Genomic DNA, 27,441 nt, shown 5'->3' on the forward strand with positions numbered 1-27,441 from the left:
TAGAAAACAAAAAATGAGAAAATATCTTTATTTAACATTATACGTTTATCATATGCGAAGTGGCGTTGGTTGTAGGCCGTCCGGTGTGTCCGAGCGGTTCTAGGCGCTTCAGTCTGGAACCGCGAGACCGCTACGGTCGCAGGTGCGAATCCTGCCTCGGGCATGGATGTGTGTGAGGTCCTTAGGTTAGTTAGGTTTAAGTAGTTCTAAGTTCTAGTGGACTGATGACCTCAGAAGTTAAGTCCCATTGTGCTCAGAGCCATTTGAACCATTTGATTGTTATAGTTTATCAGTACTATGTGTTAGCGTTAAACCAATTTAACGTGCTTCACACAATTCAAAAACACGTTTCATCATTAGTTGAATTTTCTCATTATGAGAGTACTGAAGAGCGACCTACTTTAACTGGTAAAAATCAGTCAACAGTCTTAGCTGTCATCTTCAGATGACAAACATGTTTTGTTGTCAAGCATGTTCATTTTATGCTGAAATCATGCATAAGATGTCAAGTGGATAAAACACAGCACATTATAAACGTTTGTCATCGCTAAAATATTTAAAGCCACACAGCGTCTTGTCCAAAACGCCACGTCCATAAAATATTTTAGTGATGACAAACGTTTATAATGTGCTGAGTTTTATTGGTCCAAATGGCTCTGAACACTATGGGACTTAACATCTGAGGTCATCAGTCCCCTAGACTTAGAACTACTTAAACCTAACTAACCTAAGGACATCACACACATCCATGCCCGAGGCAGGATTCGAACCTGCGACCGTAGCAGCAACGCGGTTCCGGTCTGAAGTGCCTAGAACCACTCGAAGAGTTTTATTCACTTGAAATCTTGTGCATGAGGTCAGTGGTTTACAACAAAAAATATGCAGGACCTGAAGATAACAGTTATGACTGTTGAAACCGGTTGTCTTGGGAAAAAAAAAGAATTTTGTGCTATCTTGGCTTTTGAATGGTTTTAATTCTTATCATCAGGTTATCGTCATTCAGCTCGTATGGCTAAAACATTAAAACTCCAACCACATTTGCTGAGTTTTGCCAGTCTGATGATGACAACTCTCTCGTGAAACGCATAGTTGACTGCTAATAAATAGTACTGACGTCTTTGTTCTCTGTTTGATCGTGACTATAACTTTCTGATTACAACTTTATTAGAATCTGTGTTACATCATTTCCCTTAGCCTTTATGTAGCGGGGGTGACACCTTCGGCTGTAGAACTTGCTTTAGTTAGAATTGATTTCAGTGTTACACCGCTATCAGGCTCATGTACGATAACCGGTGGCCTTGTTGAAACCGATTAATCATCACCATTCATCTCATAAAGGGGCGAAAAATCGATGTCCGCTACACTGAAACTTCTCGACGGCAGCATAGTTACTGTACTTGCTGATGTACTGCGGCCGTTCACATATAAGCAGAAAAGAAGTTTCAGCACAGCGGATATGGGATTTTGGCCCCACTCTGAGTTGTTTAGTGATGATTGTCTGCCATCGTAGGTGAGCTTGAAGATGGTGCAATGTGACGCCGAAGTTAACTGCGAAGAAAACACGACGTGTAAACACAGTTAAAGGGCCGGCCGCGGTGAACGAGCGGTCAGCCCGGAACTGCGCTGCTGATACGGTCGCAGTTCTAGGGGACTGATTACCTCAGATGTCAAGTCCCATAGTGCTCAGAGCCATTTTTGAACAGCTGAAGGTGTCACCCCCACTACATGAAGATTGAAGATACTGTAGCATCTGTTGTTGCATGATATATCGAAAATGGATGTACATATAATCTGTATGAGACTGTAGCTGTCTGACACAGTAAATTAGAAGCACTGACCACAAAGGAACAGGTTATATACCACCGTCGCTTTGTCTCTCGCTCAGAAATTACGTGACAAATCGTATGGAGTGAACTTGTCACTGTGATCTGCGGCCGCAGCTCTGTCAAGTGGGGAATAGACGATGTCTGCCACATTAGTCAATAGCGTGCAGTCTGCCTAAACGTTCACCATTTGAAGTACATTTGACAACGTGATGGCTTGATGTTTTGCTCCGGCACAGTCGTAACACTCCGTGGGGATGGCTCACAGTATCTGGACGCTGTTATTTGGTTACTGGTTATATAAAACTGTGTCTGTACCAAAGAATTCCTACCAAACGAACCTGATCTCCGCAACGACAGAAACGTTTTTCCCAGTGGTACTCAATACTGTAGGAACGCTACTCTCCGCCATTAGTTTTTGAATGTTAACCAGTCTTTTATTTGAAACTTCCTGGCAGATTAAAACTGTGTGTCGGACCGAGACTCGAACTCGTGACTTTTGCCTTTCGCGTGCAAGTGCTCTACCAACTGAACTACCCAAGCACGACTGACGCCCCGCCCTTACAGCTTTACTTCTGCCAGTACTTCGTCTCCTAACTTCCACCTTCTCACTAGGATTTCTACTTTCAAAACCTGATTTATACAAGAGTCATTAATAGCTATCTTTCGCAGCGGATGGATTCGTCTTTCTGTCACCTGGTAAAAGGTACTATTAGATGAGCAACTCAATTAAGAGATAGCTGCTGTGACAATGAGTGAGCGCTCCCAGTGTGAAAAGCGTACTCCAGCGATGTCACCTGACTGGTGTGTTGGGACGCCAGTCGGTGTCAGAGCGATCAAGGCGTTCAGTACGCGTGCCAATGGGTTTCGTCAAGGCCTAGTCATTGGAGCCCGGTGCATGCGACGCTCCACCTCTGTGCTGTTGAAGATCAAGGCCTTTGGCGTACTGCTTACCAAGGATCCATCGTGGGTGCTACCGTGTAGGCAACAGAGTTTTCGTAAGGGGATTCATGTTCAAACAGCTAGTAGACAGGCTACATCAGTGCTGCTCAAGCTCAATGCGGGACAGCAAGCAATTTTATGTACTCCTGGAATAAGCGTTACTTGTACTCGTATGTTGTTGTTGTTGTGGTCTTCAGTCCTGAGACTGGTTTGATGCAGCTCTCCATGCTACTCTATCCTGTGCAAGGTTCTTCATCTCCCAGTACCTACTGCAACCTACATCCTTCTGAATCTGTTTAGTGTATTCATCTCTTGGTCTCCCTCTACGATTTTTACCCTCCACGCTGCCCTCCAATACTAAATTTGTGATCCCTTGATGCCTCAGAACATATCCTACCAACCGATCCCTTCTTCTGGTCAAGTTGTGCCACAAACTTCTCTTCTTCCCACAACAACAACAACATACGAGTACAAGTAACGCATACTTCCTCATTAGTTATGTGATCTACCCATATAATCTTCAGCAATCTTCTGTAGCACCACATTTCAAAAGCTTTTATTTTCTTCTTGTCCAGACTATTTATCGTCCATGTTTCACTTCCGTACATGGCTACACTCCATACAAATACTTTCAGAAATGACTTCCGGACACTTAAATCTATACTCGATGTAAACAAATTTCTCTTCTTCAGAAACGCTTTCCTTCCCATTGCCAGTCTACATTTTATATCCTCTCTACTTCAACCGTCATCAGTTATTTTGCTCCCCAAATAGCAAAACTCCTTTAGTACTTTAAGTGTGTCATTTCCTAATCTAATTTCCTCAGCATCACCTGACTTAATTCGACTACATTCCATTATCCTCGTTTTGCTTTTGTTGATGTTCATCTTATATCCTCCTTTCAAGACACTGTCCATTCCATTCAACTGCTCTTCCAAGTCCTTTGCTGTCTCTGACAGAATTGCAATGTCATCGGCGAACCTCAAAGTTTTTATTTCTTCTCCATGGATTTTAATACCTACTCCGAATTTTTCTTTTGTTTCCTTTACTGCTTGCTCAATATACAGATTGAATGACATCGGGGAGAGGCTACAACCCTGTCTTACTCCCTTCCCAACCACCGCTTCCCTTTCATGTCCCTCGACTCTTATAACTGCCATCTGGTTTCTGTACAAATTGTAAACAGCCTTTCGCTCCCTGTATTTTACCCCTGCCACCTTTAGAATTTGAAAGAGAGTATTCCAGTCACCATTGTGAAAAGCTTTCTCTAAGTCTATAAATGCTATAAACGTAGGTTTGCCTTTCCTTAATCTTTCTTCTAAGATAAGTCGTAGGGTCAGTATTGCCTCCCGTTTTCCAGTATTTCTACGGAATCCAAACTGATCTTCCCCGAGGTCGGCTTCTACCAGTTTTTCCATTCGTCTGTAAAGAATTCGTGTTAGTATTTTGCAGCTGTGGCTTATTAAACTGATTGTTCGGTAATTTTCACATCTGTCAACACCTGCTTTCTTTGGGATTGGAATTATTATATTCTTCTTGAAGTCTGAGGGTATTTCGCCTGTTTCATACATCTTCCTCACCAGATGGTAGAGTTTTGTCAGGACTGGCTGTCCCAAGGCCGTGAGTAGTTCCAATGGAATGTTGTCTACTCCGGGGCCCTTGTTTCGACGCAGGTCTTTCAGTGCTCTGTCAAACTCTTCACGCAGTATCGTATCTCCCATTTCATCTTCATCTACATCCTCTTCCATTTCCATAATATTGTCCTCAAGTACATCGCCCTTGTATAGACCCTCTATATACTCCTTCCACCTTTCTGCTTTCCCTTCTTTGCTTAGAACTGGGTTTCCATCTGAGCTCTTTATGTTCATGCAAGTGGTTCTCTTATCTCCAAAGGTCTCTTTAATTTTCCTGTAGGCAGTATCTATCTTACCCCTAGTGAGATAAGCCTCTACATCCTTACATTTGTCCTCTAGCCATCCCTGCTTAGCCATTTTGCACTTCCTGTCGACCTCATTTTTGAGACGTTTGTATTCCTTTTTGCCTGCTTCATTTACTGCATTTTTATATTTTCTCCTTTCATCAGTTAAATTCAATCTTTTGTTACCCAAGGATTTCTACTACTTGATCCTCTGTTGCCTTCACTACTTCATCCCTCAAAGCTACCCATTCTTCTTCTACTGTATTTCTTTCCCCCATTCCTGTCAATTGTTCCCTTATGCTCTCCCTGAAACTCTGTACAACCTCTGGTTCTTTCAGTTTATCTAGGTCCCATCTCCTTAAACTCCCACCTTTTTGCAGTTTTTTTAGTTTTAATCTACAGGTCATAACTAATAGATTGTGGTCAGAGTCCACATCTGCCCCTGGAAATGTCTTACAATTTAAAATCTGGTTCCTAAATCTCTGTCTTACCAGTATATAATCTATCTGATACCTTTTAGTATCTCCAGGGTTCTTCCATGTATACACCCTTCTTTCATGATTCTATGATTAAGTTGTGCTCTGTGCAAAATTCTACCAGGCGGCTTCCTCTATCATTTCTTAGCACCAATCCATATTCACCTATTACGTTTCCTTCTCTCCCTTTTCCTACTACCGAATTCCAGTCACCCATGACTATTAAATTTTCATCACCCTTCACTATCTGAATAATTTCTTTTATTTCATCATACACTTCTTGAATTTCTTCGTCATTTGCAGAGCTAGTTGCCATATAAACTTGTACTACTGTAGTAGGTATGGGCTTCGTATCTATCGTGGCCACAATAATGCGTTCACTATGCTGTTTGTAGTAGCTTACCCGCATTCCTATTTTCCTATTCATTATTAAACCTACTCCTGCATGACCCCTATTTGTTGTGAAGAAGTCTTGTTCCTCCAGCCACCGAACTTCATTAATTCCCACTACATCTAACTTTAACCTATCCATTTCCCTTTTTAAATTTTCTAACCTACCTGCCCGATTAAGGGATCTGACATTCCACGCTCCGATCCGTAGAATGCCAGTTTTCTTTCTCCTGATAACGACGTTCTCTTGAGTAGTCCCCGCCCGGAGATCCGAATGGGGGACTATTTTACCTCCGGAATATTTTACCCAAGAGGACGCCATCATCATTTAATCATACAGTAAAGCTGCATGTCCTCGGGAAAAATTACGGCCGTAGTTTCCCCTTGCTTTCAGCCGTTCGCAGTACCAGCACAGCAGGGCTGTTTTGGTTATTGTTACAAGGCCAGATTCGTCAATCATCCAGACTGTTGCCCTTGCAAATACTGAAAAGGCTGCTGCTCCTCTTCAGGAACCACACGTTTGTCTGGCCTCTCAGCAGATACCCCTCCATTGCGGTTGCACCTACGGTACGGCTGTCTATATCGCTGAGGCACGCAAGCCTCCCCACCAACGGCAAGGTCTATGGTTCATGGGGGGGCGGGGGGGGGGGGTGCTCGTATAACAGAAAGAAAACTGATAAGAAAAATAAATATTTAAGGGCCTAGCAAGTGAAGCTATTGTAGTTTGCTACGTTTCAGACTGTACACTAACGTGTTAGCTTCGGTGGTGATGATAAGGTTTTATGGACGCACGACAGCGAGGTCTTTAGTGCGCGTACTAAATGGTTATGAGACAAGTGTGGAAGAATATCATAAAATTACTAAAATGTGAACTGCAAATGAAAACGTAAAAAATGTTCCCGAGACTTGAACACACACACACACACACACACACACACACACACACACACACACACACACACACACACACACAAACGAAAAAGGAAAAAATCGGCGGAAAGAATTGAGACAGCAGACACCTGCGGCTGGCTGATCGTTGGAAGAAAAGGGTTTGAGCCAGACTCTAGGCAACACAATAAAATCTCCAGCCTAAAAGCTTAGGCCACAGTCGACGAACCGCAAAATTTTAAAAGTTTGACCACACCAGTGTAATCATTAGACAAAACAGAGGACGGATACTCTCATAAATTCGTTTCTGCCCGCTTACACGAAATAAAATACTAACTTAAAATGTGGCGTACAATGACTTGCACGCCACAGGCATCATAGACAGAGGGGTCCTCTCACCGGAGTAATATGTGAGGGGATAGTGCCCAATACGGGGGCAGGTGAGGGGCATCTCATCTCGCTGGAGCTACCGTCATGAGGGTCGCGATGACGGAAGACCTGGTGACACCAACTGCACCTTATTGTCGGTCGCTGCCACCCACTCCTCCTCCCACAACTGCATGGAACTGCGACCTACCAGCGAAAACACAGCCTCCAGGGGAATGGCGCGTTCCGTTGCTGTTATGTTTCCTGCAGGCCTCCTTGTCGGCTTTACCGACCTGTTCATTTCCCCAGTTCCCACGCGTCCTGGTACCCAGCACTATAACACCTTCTTCCCCCGCCGCTGTAGGAGGTACAATTGGTCACTTGTCAAGTGCACTAATTTCTCCTCTGGGTACATCTGTCTCAACGATGGCAGGGCGCTAACGGAATCAGAGCAGATGAGAAAATGTGTGTCCTGAAGAAGGTTCGACTGCTCCAGTGCCTTCAGGATCTGCAGAAAATACAGTTTGACTATGGCGAAAGCGAATTCCGAAGACATGGTAGGAGAAGGTGACTAAATAGCCGAGGGTCTCACCTTGTTGGCAGCCATCTAGACGACGGGTGGTTTGACAGTTCTGCTACATTTCCATGAAAGAATGGAACATTTTTATTGTGGCTTCATGGTTGGTGACCTTGATTATTTCAAGGATCGTGAGAAGTTTCAAGTGGCTCTGAGCACTATGGGACTTAACTGCTGAGGTCATCAGTGCCCTTGAACTTAGAACTACTTAAACCTAACTAACCTAAGGACATCACACACATCCATGCCCGACGCAGGATTCGAACCTGCGACCGTAGCGGTCGCGCGGTTCCTGACTGTAGCGCCTAGAACCGCTCGGCCACCCCGCCCGGCACGATCATGAAAAGAATTTCGAAAATATACAGTGTACAGTTCATTGTTGACAGCCGTCTGAACTGGGCGGTGTGTCGACTGCAATTGAAACTGGAGAAAACCGAGTTTCATGCTGTTATTAATTTAAAGGGTTCGGCTGCCGCACAAATCAAAACAGAATTGGATGAATCCGCGGATTCTCATTCAAGGCCGTTTCCTTGTGGATTATTGAAATTAGACGTGGTCGACAAGCACTGAGGACGTAGCTAGCTGTGGCCATCCAATAGAGGTCACCGCGAAGGAAACAATTGACGAAATCCATGATGCAGTAATGCAAGACCGCCGAATAAAAATTCGTGAGATTTCTGAGACAGCAGTCATCTCAGCTGAGCGAGTGTATCTTATCGTGCACGGATAATTGGTTGTGAAGAAGCTGTGTGTAAGGTGAGTGCCACAACTGCTCACAATTGACAACATTTCAGCACAATGTCTGGTTATGTTTAATCGCAATCCGCAAAACTTCTTACGTCGATTTGTGACTGTTGACGAAACCACTATCCATCACTACACACAAGAGTCAAAGCAGCAGCCAATACAATGGCAATGCCTGGTGAAAGTGCATCGAAGAGGGCAAAGCCCATTTTGTCACCTGATAAATGGCCACTGATTTTTTGGGATTCCCAAGGAATAGTCCTCATAGATTACTTCGAAAAAGGCTTCATTGTTAGATCATTGAAACATGTGTTGGCTTAAAAAAGGACCAAGGTCGGCACGCAAAAAGTGCTCTGTCGCCAGTATAATGCATCATCCCACACATCAGCGATAACAATGGCGAAAGAGCACGAATTTGGCCTTCAAATGGCTCCTCATTAACCCTATTCACCTTACTTAGCCCAAAGTGACTTCTTCCTGTTCCCTAACCTGAAACTTTGGCTTGCTAGGAAGAAATTTTCATTGAATGAGGAAGTGATAGTTGCAACCAACGAGTATTTTGCAAAGTTTGACAGAATCTGTTTTTCTGATGGGATGAAAATGATGGAGTATCGCTTGGTCAAGTGTATATCCCTCAAAGGAGACTACGTCCAGAAATAAGAGTGGTTGTTTACGAAACAAACATTTTTTCTTTCTTTTTTTGCCAGACTTAACAAACCACCCAGTTGTAAAACTGTGATGTCTGTCTAAAATATTAAAAAAATCAAAGATTTGGATTGCAGTCTTCCTTAAAATTCGCCAAATCTAAAATAATTCAGGACCTCTGTAAGGGCCAAGGTGGAGATCTGCTCCAATCTTGGTGTAAAATGTTAAAACCAGCCACAACCATCTGTAAAAGGGAACCCTTCGCGCGAATCTTATAGGGTACTGTTGCTCCGTTTCGAGAACGAAAGTGCCTTTCCGTTTGTGGCCGAGCAACACTGTGATATGCAGGTGTGTATGGCGTGGACAATGTTCTATAGGCCTGTCGTGAGGAGTCGTTTCCGGATGCGAAGTGGTGGCTCACGGAGCCTCAGCACAGAGGCTCGCAGGCCGTTGTGACCGAGCGGTTCTAGGCACTTCGGTCCGGTACCGCGCGACCGCTACGGTCGCAGGTTCGAATGCTGCCTGGGGCATGGATGAGTGTGATGTCCTTAGGTCTGTTAGGTTTCAGTAGTTGTAAGTTCTAGTGCAGTGATGACCTTAGATGTTAAGTCCTGTAGTGCTCAGAGCCATTTGAACCACAGAGGCTCGCCAGGAGGCAGGTGCGAAAGGCCTCAGAGGGCAGCCAAAGTCCTTCTACGAGGGCAGTTCAATAAGTAATGCAACACATTTTTTTTCTCGGCCAATTTTGGTTGAAAAAACTGGAAATTTCTTGTGGAATACTTCCAAACATTCCCGCTTCGTCTCGTATAGTTTCATTGACTTCCGACAGGTGACAGCGCTGTACGGAGCTGTTAAAATGGCGTCTGTAACGGATGTGCGTTGCAAACAACGGGCAGTGATCGAGTTTCTTTTGGCGGAAAACCAGGGCATCACAGATATTCATAGGTGCTTGCAGAATGTCTACGGTGATCTGGCAGTGGACAAAAGCACAGTGAGTCGTTGGGCAAAGCGTGTGTCATCATCGCCGCAAGGTCAAGCAAGACTGTCTGATCTCCTGCGTTCGGGCCGGCAGTGAACAGCTGTGACTCCTGCAATGGCGGAGCGTGCGAACACACTCGTTCGAGATGATCGACGGATCACCATCAAAAACTCAGGGCTCAACTTGACATCTCTGTTGGTAGTGCTGTCACAATTGTTCACCAGTTGGGATATTCAAAGGTTTGTTCCCGCTGGGTCCCTCGTTGTCTAACCGAACACCATAAAGAGCAAAGGAGAACCATCTGTGCGGAATTGCTTGCTCGTCATGTGGCTGAGGGTGACAATTTCTTGTCAAAGATTGTTACAGGCGATGAAACATGGGTTCATCACTTCGAACCTGAAACAAAACGACAATCAATGGAGTGGCGCCACACCCACTCCCCTACCAAGAAAAAGTTTAAAGCCATACCCTCAGCCGGTAAAGTCATGGTTACAGTCTTCTGGGACGCTGAAGGGGCTATTCTGTTCGATGTCCTTTCCCATGGTCAAACGATCAACTCTGAAGTGTATTGTGCTACTCTTCAGAAATTGAAGAAACGACTTCAGCGTGTTTGTAGGCACAAAAATCTGAACGAACTTCTCCTTCTTCATGACAACGCAAGACCGCACACAAGTCTTCGCACCCGAGAGGAGCTCACAAAACTCCAGTGGACCGTTCTTCCTCATGCACCCTACAGCCCCGATCTCGCACCGTCGGATTTCCATATGTTTGGCCCAATGAAGGACGCAATCCGTGGGAGGCACTACGCGGATGATGAAGAAGTTATTGATGCAGTACGACGTTGGCTCCGACATCGAACAGTGGAATGGTACCGTGCAGGCATACTGGCCCTCATTTCAAGGTGGCGTAAGGCCGTAGCATTGAATGGAGATTACGTTGAAAAATTGTGTTGTGTAGCTAAAAGATTGGGGAATAACCTGGTGTATTTCAATGCTGAATAAAACAACCCCTGTTTCAGAAAAAAAATGTGTTGCATTACTTATTGAACTGCCCTCGTACATCTACATCTACATGATTACTCTGCAGTTCACACAATCATACTATCTCCTTACCATTCCACTCCCGAACAGCGCGCGGGAAAAACGAACACCTAAACCTTTCTGTTCGAGCTCTGATTTCTCTTATTTTATTTTGATGATCATTCCTACCTATGCAGGTTGGGCTCAATAAAATATTTTCGCATTAGGAAGAGAAAGTTGGTGACTGAAATTTCGTAAATAGGTCTCGCCGCGACGAAAAACGTCTTTGCTTTAATGACTTCCATCCCAACTCGCTTATCATATCTGCCACACTCTCTCCCCTATTACGTGATAGAAAACGAGCTGCCCTTTTTTGCACCCTTTCGCTGTCCTCCGTCAATCTCACCTGATAAGGATCCCACACCGCGCAGCAATATTCTAACAGGGGACGAACGAGTGTACCGAGCGAGGTGGCGCAGTGGTTAGACACTGGACTCGCATTCGGGAGGACGACGGTTCAATCCCGCGTCCGGCCATCCTGATTTCGGTTTTCCGTGATTTCCCTAAATCACTCCAGGCAAATGCCGGGATGGTTCCTCTGAAAGGGCACGGCCGACATCCTTCCCTAATCCGATGAGACCGATGACCACGCTGTCTGGTCTCCTTCCCCAAACCAACCAACCAACCAACGAATAAGTGTAGTGTAAGCTGTCTCTTTAGTGGACTTGTTGCATCTTCTAAGTGTCCTGCCAATGAAACGCAACCTTTGGCTCGCCTTCCACACAATATTATCTATGTGGTCTTTCCAACTGAAGTTGTTCGTGATTTTGACACCCAGGTACTTATTTGAATTGACAGCCTTGAGAATTGTACTATTTATCGAGTAATGGAATTCCAACGGATTTCTTTTGGAACTCATGTGGATCACCTCACACTTTTCGTTATTTAGCGTCAACTGCCACCTGCCACACCATACAGCAATCTTTCATAAATCGCTTTGCAACTGATACTGGTCTTCGGATGACATTACTAGACGGTAAATTACAGCATCATCTGCGAACAACCTAAGAGAGCTGCTCAGATTGTCACCCAGGTCATTTATATAGATCAGGAACAGCAGAGGTCCCAGGACGCTTCCCTGGGGAACACCTGATATCACTTCAGTTTTATTCGATGTTTTGCCGTCTATTACTACGAACTGCGACCTTCCTGACAGGAAATCACGAATCCATTCGCACCACTGAGACGATACCCTATACGCCCGCAGCTTGATTAGAAGTCGCTTGTGAGGAACGGTGTCAAAATCTTTCCGGAAATCTAGAAATAAGGAATGAACTTGAGATCCCCTGTCGATAGCGGCCATTACTTCGTGCGAATAAAGAACTAGCTGCGTTGCACAAGAACGATGTTTTCTGAAACCATGCTGATTACGTATCAATAGATCGTTCCCTTCGAGGTGATTCATAATGTTTGAATACAGCATATGCTCCAAAACCCTACTGCAAACCGACGTCAATGATATAGGTCTGTAGTTCGATGGATTACTCCTTCTACCCTTCTTAAACACTGGTGCGACCTGCGCAATTTTCCAATCTGTAGGTAGAGATCTATAGGTGAGCGAGCGGTTGTATATGATTGCTAAGTAGGGAGCTATTGTATCTGCGTAATCTGAAAGGAACCTAATCGGTATATAATCTAGGCCTGAAGACTTGCTCGTGTCAAGCGATTTGAGTTGCTTCGCAACCCCTAAGGTATCAACTTCTAAGAAACTCATGCTAGCAGCTGTTCGTGTTGCAAATTCTGGAATATTCCGTTCGTCTTCCCTAGTGAAGGAATTTCGGAAAACTGCGTTCAATAATTCCGCTTTAGCGGCACAGTCGTCGGTAACAGTACCATCGGCACTGCGCAGCGAAGGTATTGACTGCGTCTTGCCGCTTGTGTACTTTACATACGACCAGAATTTCTTCGGATTTTCTACCAAATTTCGAGACAATGTTTCGTTGTGGAACCTATTAAAGGCATCTCGCATTGAAGTCCGTGCCAAATTTCTCGCGTCTGTAAATTTTAGCCAATCTTCGGGATTTCGCGTTCTTCTGAACTTCGCATGCTTTTTCCGTTGCCTCTGCAACAGCGTTCGTACCTATTTTGTGTACCATGGGGGATCAGTTCCATCTCTTACCAATTTATGAGGTATGAATCTCTCAATTGCTGTTGCTACTATATCTCTGAATTTGAGCCACATCTCGTCTACATTTGCACAGTCAGTTCGGAAGGGATGGAGATTGTCTCTTAGGAAGGCTTCTAGCGACAATTTATTCGCTTTTTTAAATAAAATTATTTTGCGTTTGTTTCTGGTGGATTTGGAAGAAACGGTATTGAGCCTAGCTACAACGACCTTGCGGTCACTAATCCCTCCATGGTGCACCGCGAAGACGTTCGTACGGACAGATGCACTGTGCCCCGACAGTTAAGTCGAGAACGCACTGAGGCACTGTATAACCGGAGTGTTAGCCTCATGGAAGCGGAGAGGCCCAATACGCCATACTAGATGTCAACAGACGTCGCAGCGCTGATGAAATGCAGCGCTGCGTGAGATATGCGTGGTGACCTCGCGCAAAGCAAGGCGCGGCGGCCAGCCTGCAGAGATGATCTCCGCAGCAGCTGGGGATGCGCGCGCACCGCCTGACGCAACACCTGCCTGGCTCCGGGCTGCCCCAGTGCGCTCCGCTGGCGCGCCTTCCTCCCGCCCTTCTCTCATTTTTTGTTTTTGTTTGTCTGTTATTCCCAGCTGGCCTCGGTTGTGGATACCTATCTGCCACATTGTTTACCCAGGTTTCCCAGAACCGCTGCATTCTCAGTAAGAGGACGGCGCAGTAGGTGACTTTCACGGTCGCCAGCTCAGGGAGTGTTTCTTCAGTCACGGGACTTGTTCTTCCTGTCCTTTCTTCTGATTTTGCAGCAGACCATCGGCATAGTTACTTTCCTGTCACGACTTCAGAAATTCTAGTGGCGGTAGTGATTGATAGTGAAGAATGCAGACGTAATACACCTACTGCGACCTATCGTAAGTTGCCATAAAACAGGGATAGCAGCTTCAGCAGTTCGAAATTGCAGATCTTGAAGAGTAGCCGGCACAGGTGGGACAAAAACAAGGTATTCTATGCACCCCCATAGATAAAAATGGCAGGGGTGAGTTCTGGTGATCTAGGAGGCCACCGACGATGTAACGGCGATTTTCTTCTCCTTCTCTACCAATCCAACGTGGTGGGATTTTGTTGTTCAGGTGACGGATTTTCATGAAGTTATGTGAATGACTTTTTAAGTTGCAGAAATACCAAGTTTTCTAGCGTGTCCACATTAGAGATTCCTAGAACAGGAACATGCACGGATATTTTCGACATTTTCTCCGATGTGCGTGCACATTAGGCAATTTTCCGTTTACAGATGCAGCCGCCTTCTATGAACTACGGATGCTACTCATAACTTTGCTTATGAGGCGACGGCTCTTCGTGGAATTGCCGACAAAGTGCAATTTGCGCATTAACAGCGGACTCTGATATGCTAACCGCAGCCCACAAGACGAGGTAGTTCCTGTGGTCTCGTAATTTTTAGCAAGCAACAGCGCCTCTGCGACTTTGAAATGAAATTCCGTGCGGAATGCTAAAAACTTTAAACTTTACTCTGTCCAGTTTATTTCTGCTTATCGTAATTTCCTTCTTTCTGAAAAACTCTGTACACAAAAACTTCGTTTATCAGGTCCTAATTAATCTCGATTTCCAGGTTATCCGGATTTATCTTCTGTTTCCCTTTCCTTTTTTTTATAATGTAGGAAGTTTCGGTATACTGTTAGTAGCCGGCCGCTGTGGACGAGCGGTTCTAGGCGCTTCAGGCCAGAACCGCGCTGCTGCTAGGGTCGCAGGTTCGAACCCTGCCTCGGGCTTGGATATGTGTGCTGTCCTTAGGTTAGTTAGGTTTAAATAGTTCTAAGTCAATGGGACTGATGACCTCAGATGTTAAGTCCCATAGTGCTTGGAGCCATTTGAACCATTTTTCTACTGTCAATACGGGGCGGTATACCATATGTACGGCTGTCATGCCGGCACTGCAGCTAGCATAGAGGTCGCCGATTCCACGTCTCCAGTTACAATTACTATGGTCAGTATGTATCTCTTCCTTGCTTAAGAAGTTGTACTGGTATTATTTCGTTCCCATATTTTGAGTGTGCGTGGGTGGAATGGATTCGAAGCAGAAGAAAATGGCTGCTACGATGGGCAAAATGTTGGGAGCACTAAACAGAAAAGATAGAGAGGCACCGTTGAAAAACATAGCTGCAAATTACTGTGCAGGGACATCAACTGCGCCACACTACAAGAAGAACAAAAAACAAAGTGAAGACTCATGCTTCAAAATGACGATTAAACGCAGTTTACAGAACTGCGGTACAATAAAGAAAGCAAGAAATGAAACACTGTATGAAGCATTATTCATTTGCCGCAGTGGAAAAAAAAATAGGAGCACGGTGTTCCGACATCCCTTGGAATCCTGCAGGAAAAGGACACTAAACCAGGAAGCGACCTGTTTCCGATCCTAGCTTAACAGCCACCCAAGGTTTGTTGGAAAGGAAGTCTCGTTGTGGCAAACACCAGTTTTTAGTGACGGTTGAAAGTTTTTTGGGGGGATACAGTGCCTTCAGAAAACTTCAGAAAAGAAAGAAAATTTGAATTTAAGTGAGTGAGTTTTTGTACTTATAGTCTGTCCAAAATTACATTAGGGTTGACAGCGATGATGGAAGTGGAAGGGGAGAGCTCACGAGGCAGGCCCGGGCTACTTTCCGCCAATATCACACTACCTGCAGCTGCAGCAAATCTCCGAAGTTGCCAAACCTTTACACCACACCAAAAAACTTCCCGTTGCAGAGGGCTTCCGTTGCAACCAGCTTGCTGCTCTGTGTGACCGTAGTCCGCTGTGACTTTCTGTGTGTCCATCTTTACTTTTGGTAGGAGCTATTCCTTTATTCGTTGTTACTATTATTCGTTGGTTCTGTTGTTCACTGTGTGCTGCTGAACAATGTTAGTGGGAAGCTCGTCGAAAGTTACAAGTGGAAGAGTTCGATGTTGTTCTCTTGGCCAGGTGACTGCCATACGAGGACTGTCAAGAGAAATGGTTTTTGCGTTACATGCCTACTTTTGTAACGAAAACTTAATGGTGGCTCGCTGCTCTCCGTTATCGAAGTGATCAACAGAACTGCTGCAGCTTTGAATGTAAACAAAGACACTGTTGTGAAGATTGGGAAACGAATGATCCACAGAGAAAAGGAAGCTGAGGAACCAGCTTAACAACCCTGGGAAAAAAGGACGAATGGATAAGCGAATTACTAATATCGATTCTTTTGCAGAGGATGCTATTCGTCGTCATGTTAATCATTATTATCGCAGGAAGGAACGTCCGACATTGACTTTCACTGTGGACATTTCTGTGGCCGTAAGCTGTTGATGGAGAGGGAAAATGTAGCTGCATGGCAATGCGATTTTTAAGGGACATCTGTAGTATCAATATTGACGAAGTGCTGTGACTTAACGAAACGTTGATCAGTTTTGGCCTCGTTGTCAAGCAGGGCTCGACAGACGACACAGCTAAATGATCAATGGCAGTGTCCTCTGGCGAGGGGCAGACTCATTCTTCTTCATGCAGTCACCTCGTCAGGTTTTCTCCCAAACAGTCTCCTGCTTTTTAAATCAAAGAAACAGGAGAGTCTCACGAAGAAATGAACCATGTTACATATTGACGAAGTGCTGTGACTTAACGAAACGTTGATCAATTCTGGCCACGTTGTCAAGCAGGGCTCGACAGACGACACAGGTAAAGGAATAATGACAGTATCCTCTAGCGAGGGGGCAGACTCATTCTTCTTCACGCAGGCACCTCGCAAGGTCTTCTCCCAAGCAGTCTCCTGCGATTTAAATCAAAGAAACACCCCCGAGAGTCTCACGAAGAAATGAAACATGTTACATCTATGAAGTGGTTCAATCTTGGAAAACCGTCAGCAATCGTTCTAGGTAATGGTCCTTGCGATTCAGTTGTTGTTGACAAGGGACCTACCATGGCAAACCGATAAGAGGAAATGATTGATTGGCTTCATTGTAATAACATAGATGTAAGAGACGACCTTAAAACGGTCGAGCTAATGGAAAAAATATCCCTTCATGAGACACAGTTCCCCCTACACGAAATCGACGAACTGACAAAAAATCATGTGCATACAATCATTATGCTACTACATTACCACTGCCATTTCAACCAAACAGGGTTAATATGAGCCCATATGAAAGGTTACGTTCCCAGGAATAATAAGAAATTTACCCTCTCTGCAGTTGAAGCACTCACAACAGAAGCTGTGAGGAACGTCGCCGCTGAAGATAGGAAGAAAACCGTGAAGCATAAGCAGAGCATTATGGAAAGAGCATGGCAGACTGAAGCTCTTTTGGAAAATTCAGTGGAAGAATGATAATTTCATTAAATGACAACAGTGACAGTGATAGTGACACTTCAGGTCCGCAGCTCGTGGTCGTGCGGTAGCGTTCTCGCTTCTCACGCCCGGGTTCCCGGGTTCGATTCCCGGCGGGGTAAGGGATTTTCTCTGCCTCGTGATGACTGGGTGTTGTGTGATGTCCTTAGGTTAGTTAGGTTTAAGTAGTTCTAAGTTCTAGGGGACTGATGACCATAGATGTTAAGTCCCATAGTGCTCAGAGCCATTTGAACCATTTTTTTTTGACACTTCAAGAATCCGTCAGTCCGTCATAGCGACGAGAGTGGTATAACTGCAGTTTTTCCATTATCCCCGGATCCAACAACGTTGTTTGGAGTATGCCGTTTACACCTGTAAGTACCTGCATGACAAAATTATATCGTCGTAAGTTCCTAAATTTTAATAAGAAGGCCTTTTTTTTCTTTTTTTTTTCTTGTGCCTTTGCCCCGCAGAGTTCGCAGGGTCAGCACGGCTACAATCGGATTTGGCACAATTAGTGTGAAGGGGTGGCCGGATGCCCTTCCTGCCGCCACCGTGTACCCCCCAGGACGGAATCAGTGTAACCCAGCTGTGTGTTTCTAGTGTAAATCATGAAATAGTGCGAACGTGTTTTCAAATGTGTGCGAGTCATGGAACTGAGGTGGGACATGGGGACCAGCCCGGTATTCACCTATCGGGATGTGGAAAACCGCCTAAAAACCAACTGGCGTGTCATTTAATAAGAAGGTCTTGATAGCAACTAATTATAAAGGATGTTCATCTCAGAAATTCAGCATGTATCACAAAAAATAAATATTACTGGTTACAGTATAACTGCTGTAATACAGAGGCCCTCTTATTTCTACCATTTTTGTTCTTTCTAAACAATAGAGTTTGGCTTACTTCAGATATTTTTTATCACCATGATAAACACGTTTCATCTTATTTTTCGCTGTGTTAGAATTAAGTAGAGGGATCACAAAAATTAATAACAGTTTCATCACAAACATAACGATGTGTTTCTCTTGTCTAAATTGTACGGGCGCCGGATAGGAAGTTGACGCGCGAGCGGACCATTGTGTGTCATATTTCACTTAAATTATCTCGCATAACAGATCTTAAGACAGAGTTCTGGTTTTTAACACATTAAACTATGATGTGTTCTTAAGATTTCATTCCCATAACATATTCACTTAACTCAAATACCAAAAACGTTTCCTGCGTGTGGAAAATTCATGAGAAAACGCACTTTCATAAATTGTCCTTATATCACCCTAATAATTTGTTGGCGCAGGTAAAACTAAAATCAAAACATAGTGTAGCTCTTCCAGAACACATTAATGCAATTTCCAGATTTATAAAGTGAATAATTTGCCTGTTTGGGCGAGTTGAATAAAATGTGAGCTTGTGCGTGTTTTCCGTGCGGGACGTGGCAACTTTGTTCCGCGCCTACACCGGCTCCTGCCGAAATGTCAATCCTCAAGTAATTTTGGAGAAACTAGACTACAGTAGAATATATCCGGGTTATCGAGATTTTCGGAAATCCAGATTACAGTCTAAAGTGGGTAAAAGAAGTCCTTGTACATTTACTCTCCCAGCGCCTGAAATGAGTCGACTGGACAAGTGATACAATTTCGATATGACACAAACCCAAGTGAATTATTAATCTGAAAAAGTCACTAATACTTATAGAAACAGATAAATTCTTGACTATAATGCATTAGTGACTCCTGCCTGATAATTCGCAGCACCTCCTTTCACTTGATGATGGTGGCGACTCGCCGTGGCACGGGCTCAAGGTACACCGAAAGCGCTGAGGAGCCATCTTGATCTCAGCCGCCAGTACACTCCGTTCACCGAGAGAAGCTCTCAGGCGGCTGGCAGCGCTTTTGCTGGATAAACTCGTCAGCTTTGAGCAATGACGTCATACCAGAGGCAATATTTGAAAGCAGCGGATGATATTCGTAAACAAAGGAATGTAGCGTGCGATAAAATTACAATCACAATTCACGCTATTATTTTCTTAGGTACGAATTACATCGAAACGAACTGAAGATAACGGAGATACACAAGAGCAAAACAAAAGAGAAATATTTATGCGTGAAATAAATTACTGTCGTAATTCATGCGAATAAGGAAAACACAGAGAACCCTTAGATAATATTCATTACAGCATAGCGTGTGATGAAGTCGTAATATTAGAAAATAGCGTTAACTTATAACAATAATTATTGAATCTAACGGGTCTGTCACCGGCGAGCGGGGGTTTTGGCCGGGGGAGAAACTAAAATGTAATACGAAAATGAAACATACAATAACATAACGAAATAAATCTCGGGTGAACAGCCTGGTATGAGTGTGCATAGGACACAATATTTCGGCAATGGGCCACATTGCCATCAACAGGTGCGCACCTGATGATGGCAACGTGGTCGATTGCCGAAATATTGTGTCCTATGCACACTCATACCAGGCTGTTCACCCGAGATTTATTTCGTCATAAAATAAGCCTGGAGAAATTGAAGAATCATATAATAACATACATGAAAGTAGCATGAAATTTGGAGAAACTGACACAGCAATCCTAAAACAAAAGCCAGTACACAAATAACAAAATTCACAAGAAGTAACAGGTATTGGAATCTATAGTTAGAATCGATCTATATACGTTAATTCTGGTTACCGATTCCGATACTGATTACTTTTTCGCAGGAGTCCAGAGAGAAATTACAAGTTCAGATATCCTATTACATTTCAGTGCAAAAATGGTCTAAATAACACATCGCGCAATGGTTGGAATCGGTAATTAGAGTTGACCTGTATAGCTTAATTCTAGCTCCCGATTCCAACATTTGTTACGTTTTCTGAATTTTCATTTGGGATATTTCAAGTAGGACTTTCCTTTTGGCACTTTTTATTGGTAGAAGTTTATCATTACAAGAGAGAGAAAACTGAAATGTTATGTAGCGGAAGATTTCTTTTCCCAGTTCCTCTCAGCTCCGTTGCAATGCTTTGACAAATCCACGGTTTGCAAACTTTTTATGATTTTTTCCTGCCTTTTATATACGAGGCCTGTTCAGAAAGTAAGCTCCGACTGATTGCCAAATTGAAACCACAGTGAACATCAGAAATGTTTTACTTCTAACAATTAGCTACACCTTTCAGCTACTTCTCTACGTAGTCGCCGTTCTGACTTAGACTTTTGTCATAGCGTTGTACCAACTTTTCAATAGCCTCATCGTAGAAGGCAGCCGCCAGTGCTTTCCGCCAATTCTCCACGCTGGCCTACACCTCGTTGTCTGTGTCAAAATGTTGTCTTCAAAGACAGCGGTTCATGTGACCAGAGATGAAACTCAGGGGGAGACAATTGCGTACTGTATTGTGGGTAATCTAACATTTCCATTTGAAAACGATGCAGGAGCATCTTCATTGCCCCTGCAGAATGCGGCTGAGAATTGTCTTGAAGAAGAAACAGCACGACAGTTATGTAATGTTAGCTGCATAGCTTCAGGCGAAATTTCTCACCAGGCCCTCGTACTTGGCGGCAGACACTATTTTCTAGACATCTTTACGCACTCACTGCGAGCTCAGAAATGAGAAGAGCGACGTGATGCTAACTGGGGTTATACTAGAGACACTACCCAACACATCTGTGCAAAGCTTTATCGGATTTTCAGAGTCGTTTCCATTTCGCGACCGATCGGAGCTTACTTTCTGAACGCCCCTCGTAATAAGAACCTCTGATAAAAATTTGCCGCCAATATAATCTGTTATTTTGAATAAGCCTCTGTGCAATACTCGGTGTAGAACACTGAAGATCCCATAAATCCTCTAGTTACACCTGGTACACAAGGAATCCGTCGTCCCTGGCGTAGGCATCGACTGGAATCCATTCGTATGCGTGGTACAGATGAAAGGATTTTTTGTTCCTTTCTATAAGGACAAAAGCTCTATCATATATTAAGAAACAGTGGCCTGTAACGAGTAATTTTAAGTCTACAGCAATGGAATGTTTACCATCGATCAGATTTTGGAAAATTGTCCTAATATTTTGAAAATCATACTGGAACGGCGAGATGTCAAGTGGTTGCTACGTGCAGTCACCAAGGACCCTCACTACGGACGTGGGTGGGTGTTACTGACGGTGTTGCCGAACTGAGGGATCTTAGGGGAATTGTTTGCCGTTTTGTTCGCGCATGTGTCATACCGAACGACTGCAAGATCACGCCACAGAAGGTCGCTAAACAGGACGGCTGAAAAACCATGAACACCTCTTGCTGCTTCGGATCGCAAATATCGTCGAATGGTTTTCAAGGGTGAAGTAAGTACACATAATGAAAATTGTAAATTTTAACGTATTATCCGAGAGCGTAAGCGATATATCGATTACGAAGATGTGCGTGTGACAGAACGCTGCGAGGTAGCTTCAGCTGAGGCAGAGTATGTGTAACAAAGAACTTACGTTAGGCCGCGCAGTAGCGATAAGTGGCTGCTCGGAGTAGCAGGAGCAGCGCGTCAGAGGCTGGCAGTGTCTGTTTCGATGTTGCGTAGAGGGCAGACGCTTAGTATTAAATATTCAATGTAACAATCTCAATGTGTATTAATGATTTATGAAAGAAATAAGATTTGAAGTAAAATTAACTAAGAAAATGCTACAAATAGGAGGCCTATTATGAAATTTTGATGAAGAGTCTTTCTACACATTCTTACATCGATCTACAATAAGGTAATTAACATTCATGTATTTATGAGTCCACCCCGATAGCTGAGTGACAGCCGGCACGGTAGGTTAGCGTGTTCGGTCAGAGAGCTGATTGGCCTCTGTAATAAAAAAACTGAGTGGAAGGATCAACAAACGAACGAGAACGGATGTCATGTGACGTCCGCAACGACCAAACACAAAACAAACAAAAAATGGTCAGCGTGACGGGGTGCCGCCCTACGGGTCCGGGTTCGATTCCCGGGCGGGTCGGAGATTTTCTCCGCTCAGGGACTGGGTGTTGTGTTGTCTTTATCATCATTTCATCCCCATCCGTCGCGCAGGTCGCCCGATGTGGCGTCGAATGTAATAAGACCTGCACCAAGGCGGCCGGACCTGCCCCGCAAGGGGCCTCCAGGCCAATGATGCCAAACGCTCATTTCCATTTCCATGTATTTATGAGCTTGCTGTGGAACGAATTTGAATGAGTCCAGCTTTGTGTGTAACTCCAAGTTTTTTATTGTATTTTCTTGTAAAGGTAAGACGGAAATGTAATTTTCCTTATATGGCTTAACAATCGCTATTCACCTCCACAATATAATAAGATATTCAAGTAATATATTACATTCTCCTTAGTCAAGTTCTGCCTCGAAATTTCAAGTCGTTTTTATTGAAACAAATTCTAAATGTGTCTCAGTCAAATATCTTGCATTTTGGCTTTTGCAACTATAGTTAGTATAGTAGTTCTTTTCCGGGCGGGAAGGAGCGCCTGTTTCCCGGCACGAATCCGCCCGGCGGATAAGCGTCGAGGTCCGGTGAACCGGCCAGTATGTGTATGGTTTTTAGGCAGTTTTCCATCTGCCTCGCCGAATGCGGACTGGTTGCCCTTATTCCGCCTCAGTTACACTATGTCGGCGATTGCTGCGCAAACAAGTTCTCCGCGTACGCGTACACCACCATTACTCTACCACGCCAACATAGGGATTGCACTCGTCTGCTGTGAGACGTTCCCTGGGGGGTCCACCGGGGGCCGAACCGCACAATAACCCTAGGTTCGGTGTGGGGCGGCGGAGGAGTGAAGTGGACTGCGGTAGTCGTCGTGGGGCTGTGGACCACTGCGACTGCGGCGGGGACGGAGCCTCTCCGTCGCTTCTAGGTCCCTGGTTACCATACAATACAATACATACAATAGTAGTGCTGCGAGCAGAACAACTGGTTATCCAAGGCGAGACCAATACGAGGTAAGAAATTTATTTCACACAGTTTATGGATTTCGCACAGTTACCACTTTTGTACTTATTCAGATTTGCTGGGCCGTAGTAAGATCTAGTAGATCTGAATGTACTTACCCCTAATTTGTCATCATCGCGCACAGGTTTTAATTAGTTTGGGTCTACCGGTGTTGCTTTCTTGCTAGTAGATGGACTGTGTAAAGACAGGGTCAGGTAAATAAACAGATAGGCAGCCAAAATCTAGAGTATTTCTTACAAAACTACAAAGACGCTGCATCTAATAAATGTTCTCAGCGACTTCTCGCGTTAGTTCTAGAAGTACATGGCGCAACTGAATTAAAGAATATTTTTTTCGAAACCCTGTAATCATTTCCCACTGCGACGTAAAAGTTTGGAACATGGTTCAACGTGTCAGCTCTTCTTTTGACGCCTCCGCGATGGAGGTTAGAACAGCAACGCCCAGTGTTTAAATCATGTAGTTTTCTTATGTGTGGTCGAGGAGAACGTTCCACACACACCGCCGCTCAAAATCGCCACTAAAAGGTCTCAGTGACATAAAGGGCGTCAATGAAACCGCCCCTTCCCTAACGAAGAAGAGTTATATTAGATACGCAGCCAGCACACCACTTGATATAACTGTTCTCCGTCAGACATAAACTGCATACCTTACTTAAGACACAAACGTTACGACGACCTTTGTGGGTCCACACTGTACACCAGAGCTACAACCGCGGTCGCACTGTACTGCAAAGGGCGCGGCCACGTTCAATGTGGTTTCTGGCCCACGATGTCTTTAGAGAAGGTATGAGACGTCCATTGGTTGTCAGCAGTGTCCAAGATCGTCAAGAACGTTGTTCTGTTGCTCATTGCAGTGGTTTTCGACCGCAAAATGTGTGGGAATTAATGCCCCAAGGGAAAGGGCTGTTTCATTGACGCCCTTTATGTCAACCTCGGAGGCCTTAGTGTCAATTCTGACCGGTGGTGTGTCTGGAACGTTCTCCGCGACCTAGGCTGACCAGACGTCCGGATTCATCCGGACATGTCCTCCTTTTTAGCTCTTTGTCCGGGGTCCGGGCGGATTTTTACAGTGTCCGGCTTTTTCGCAAAGTTGAGCGTAATACATTTAAATTTACAATTCGTCCCGTTCTGTTGCTCATTTCTTAAATACTTTAACTATTGGCACAGCCTTCGTGATAAACACGCACAAAGGCGGTGTTAGTAGGTGGCACCAGGATCGTCGATGTTATCGTTGATCGACCTATAAGCGAATGCGAATATCGATTATTTAATATTTTCCTTTCGCATCTTCGCTTTGTATTGGTTTGGCTTCCTGTAGTGCACATGTGATTTGTGAGTGTAATTTTTAACCGAGTGAGTTACGTAAAATATTTGGCTATGCCTAAACGAAACTGTACATTTTCTGATGTCCTTTCCTGCAAATATCGGGCTTTCAAGAAAGGGAGAAATGAATTTGATGCGGAAAGTAAGATATGTGGAGCTGGAACGTACGTCTCAGTGGACAATAAAGGTAAGAAAGAACTCGACAAATTAACTGTCATGGTTTTATTTCATTGTTTCATAGTCATTCAGTTTATTTGTAGAAGTATCAATAATTTTTAAGGAATGTATGTATGTTATGTATATAAATAATAAACTCATTTATTAAAATTGAACGTATATTCGATGGGGAATAGTGCATATGAGGATACCACCCATCAGCTTTGGACAAATCACATGAAAGTAGCCAATCAGGAGTGGAGTTTAGGCAGCCGTCTTTGTTAAATCTTAAGACTCCGCATAGATATAAAAACAATTGATGCCATACTGTCACCACAATCAATGTTTTTAATTTAAAATAAAAAAATGTTGCTCTGGGAATCACCATCGGACCACCAGTAACAATTAACTACTAGTTTTACCCGTAATTCCCGGCAGTCACTTGACTTGTCCAAAGCTGATGCGTGGTAATCTCATCTGGAGTTGACCCGTTTGATGTGTCCTCTTTTCTCTTCCTTTGTCCTCCTTTCTGAAGCTGTTTGTCCTCCTTTTTCAACAACTGCATCTGGTCACCCTATCCGCGACCACACAAAAAAAACTTCATGATTTAAACACTGGGCGTTGCTGTTCTAACCTCCATCGCGGAGGCGTCAAAAGAAGAGGTGATACGTTGAACCAAGTTCCATACTTTTACGTCGCAGTGGGAAATGATTACGGGGTTTCGAAAAAAATATTCTTTAATTCAGTTGCGCAGTGGACTTCTAGAACTAACGCGAGAAGTCGCTGAGAACATTTATTAGATGCAGTAGACTAGCCTCCAAGTGGTGTACCCCGGGCAACGTAACTAAGTTACGGCTAAATAGTCTACAGATATAGGCTGCTGGACCTCTGGTGGTTACAAATTACCTTAGGATATCCCAGCTGTTAGAGGATACATAGCAATGAAGCAAAACAGTTCTACCAAGAACTACCTGACAAAGGACTTAGGGAATACCCTCCGGCTCTTACAGCTAAACATAGAGGGAACAAGCAGAGCAAAAAGTGAGTATCTCACTCAAATATTGATTGAAAACAAGGTGGTCGTTGTTCTACTACAGGAAACCCAACTTCATTCCAGGTGTAAGCTCCCTGGCTACACGTTAGCTGCTGCGACATACCATGCAAGTTACGGATCTGCAACATATATCAAGAATGATGTTGAAGAGGTAACAGATGTCCAAACAAAAACGGAAAATAACATCCATAACATCAGCTGAAAGTCGCCAACACAGAGATTGTGAACATCTATAAGCCCCCAGCACAACCATGGGTAAATGAGGCTGCTCAAAATATTCCATATCCAGGAATAGTAATTGGAGACTTCAACAGCCATAACACACAATGGGGCTACAGAACCACGAATGAAGATGGTGAGAAAGTATCAGAATGGGCTGAAATGGAACGCCTTTTCTTACTATTTGACGGGAAGGACAAAGGGACATTCCGCTCAGCTAGATGGGCTCAGGACTACACTCCCGATCTCTGTTTCGTTACCACTAACAACAAAGGATTACCCTTGCCGACAGCAGGAAGGTGCTCAGTGATTTCCCTAGAAGCCAACACCGACCTGTACTGGTGAAAATTGGACTCGAAATCCCAGTTGTGAAGTCTATACCAAAGCCACGATGGAACTTCCAAAAAGCCAATTGGGAAAAATTCTCTGAAGAGGTTGATCATATTATTCAATTTATTCCACCTAAATTTAGGCCCTACGACCGCTTTGTTAGACTAATTCATTCCATTGCCAGAAAACGTATTCCAAGAGGCTACAGAGAGAACTACATTCCTGGATGGAGCCCTAGATGTCAAGAATTGTATGACGAATTTAAAACGACTCGAGACACAAAGGTAGCAGATGAATTGATTTCGGCCCTAGATTCAGCTAGGCAAAAGAAATGGATGGAACTAACTGAAAACATGTCTTTCAACACTCGAGTAAGAAAGCTTGGAATTTATTAAGAAAGCTTGGCAGTGCCACAAAAGTTAATACCTTATCAGACAAAATAAATCCTAACAAAATAGCAGCCAGGATTGTTAATATAACAAGAACACCAAGCAACAACAACAAACAGAAAGCCAAAGAAATAAAACATGAGCTAAAGTCTGAAATGTCTCAAGCACAGCCTTCCGAATTTGCACAGAAAATCTCTGCAGCCGAAGTTGTTTCAGCCCTAGATACTCTGAAATCTGGTAAAGCGGCTGGTTGTGATGGTATATACCCGGAGTTCCTTAAACATGCTGGCCAAGGTGCAGTGCAGTGGCTAACTGCACTGTTTAATGAAATTCTCGCAACAGGAAGACTGCCAAATCTTTTTAAGAAAACTAAAATAATTGCCATCTTGAAACCGTCAAAATCTGGTAACAATCCTGAAGGCTATAGACCCATTGCACTTCTAAGTGTCTGCTATAAACTGCTGGAGAGAGTACTCTATAATAGAATTGCATCAACTATCCTGAAACGCATTCCTGTAGAACAGGCTGGCTTCAGACGAGACCGCAGTTGTAGCGATCAAGTGCTAGCGTTGGCAACATACATAGAGAAGGGCTTCGAAGACCTGAAGAAAACAATGGCCGTGTTTATTGATCTAACATCAGCGTATGATACAGTGTGGCGGAAAGGCATGCTTCTTAAGTTCTTAAGAATAATTCCATGTAAAAGAACTGAATCCTTCACCTTCCATCTGAGTAATAGGCATGCTCGC

This window comes from Schistocerca serialis, chromosome 1, assembly GCF_023864345.2.
Source record: "Schistocerca serialis cubense isolate TAMUIC-IGC-003099 chromosome 1, iqSchSeri2.2, whole genome shotgun sequence".
In the NCBI taxonomy this organism is placed as follows: Eukaryota; Metazoa; Arthropoda; class Insecta; order Orthoptera; family Acrididae; genus Schistocerca; species Schistocerca serialis.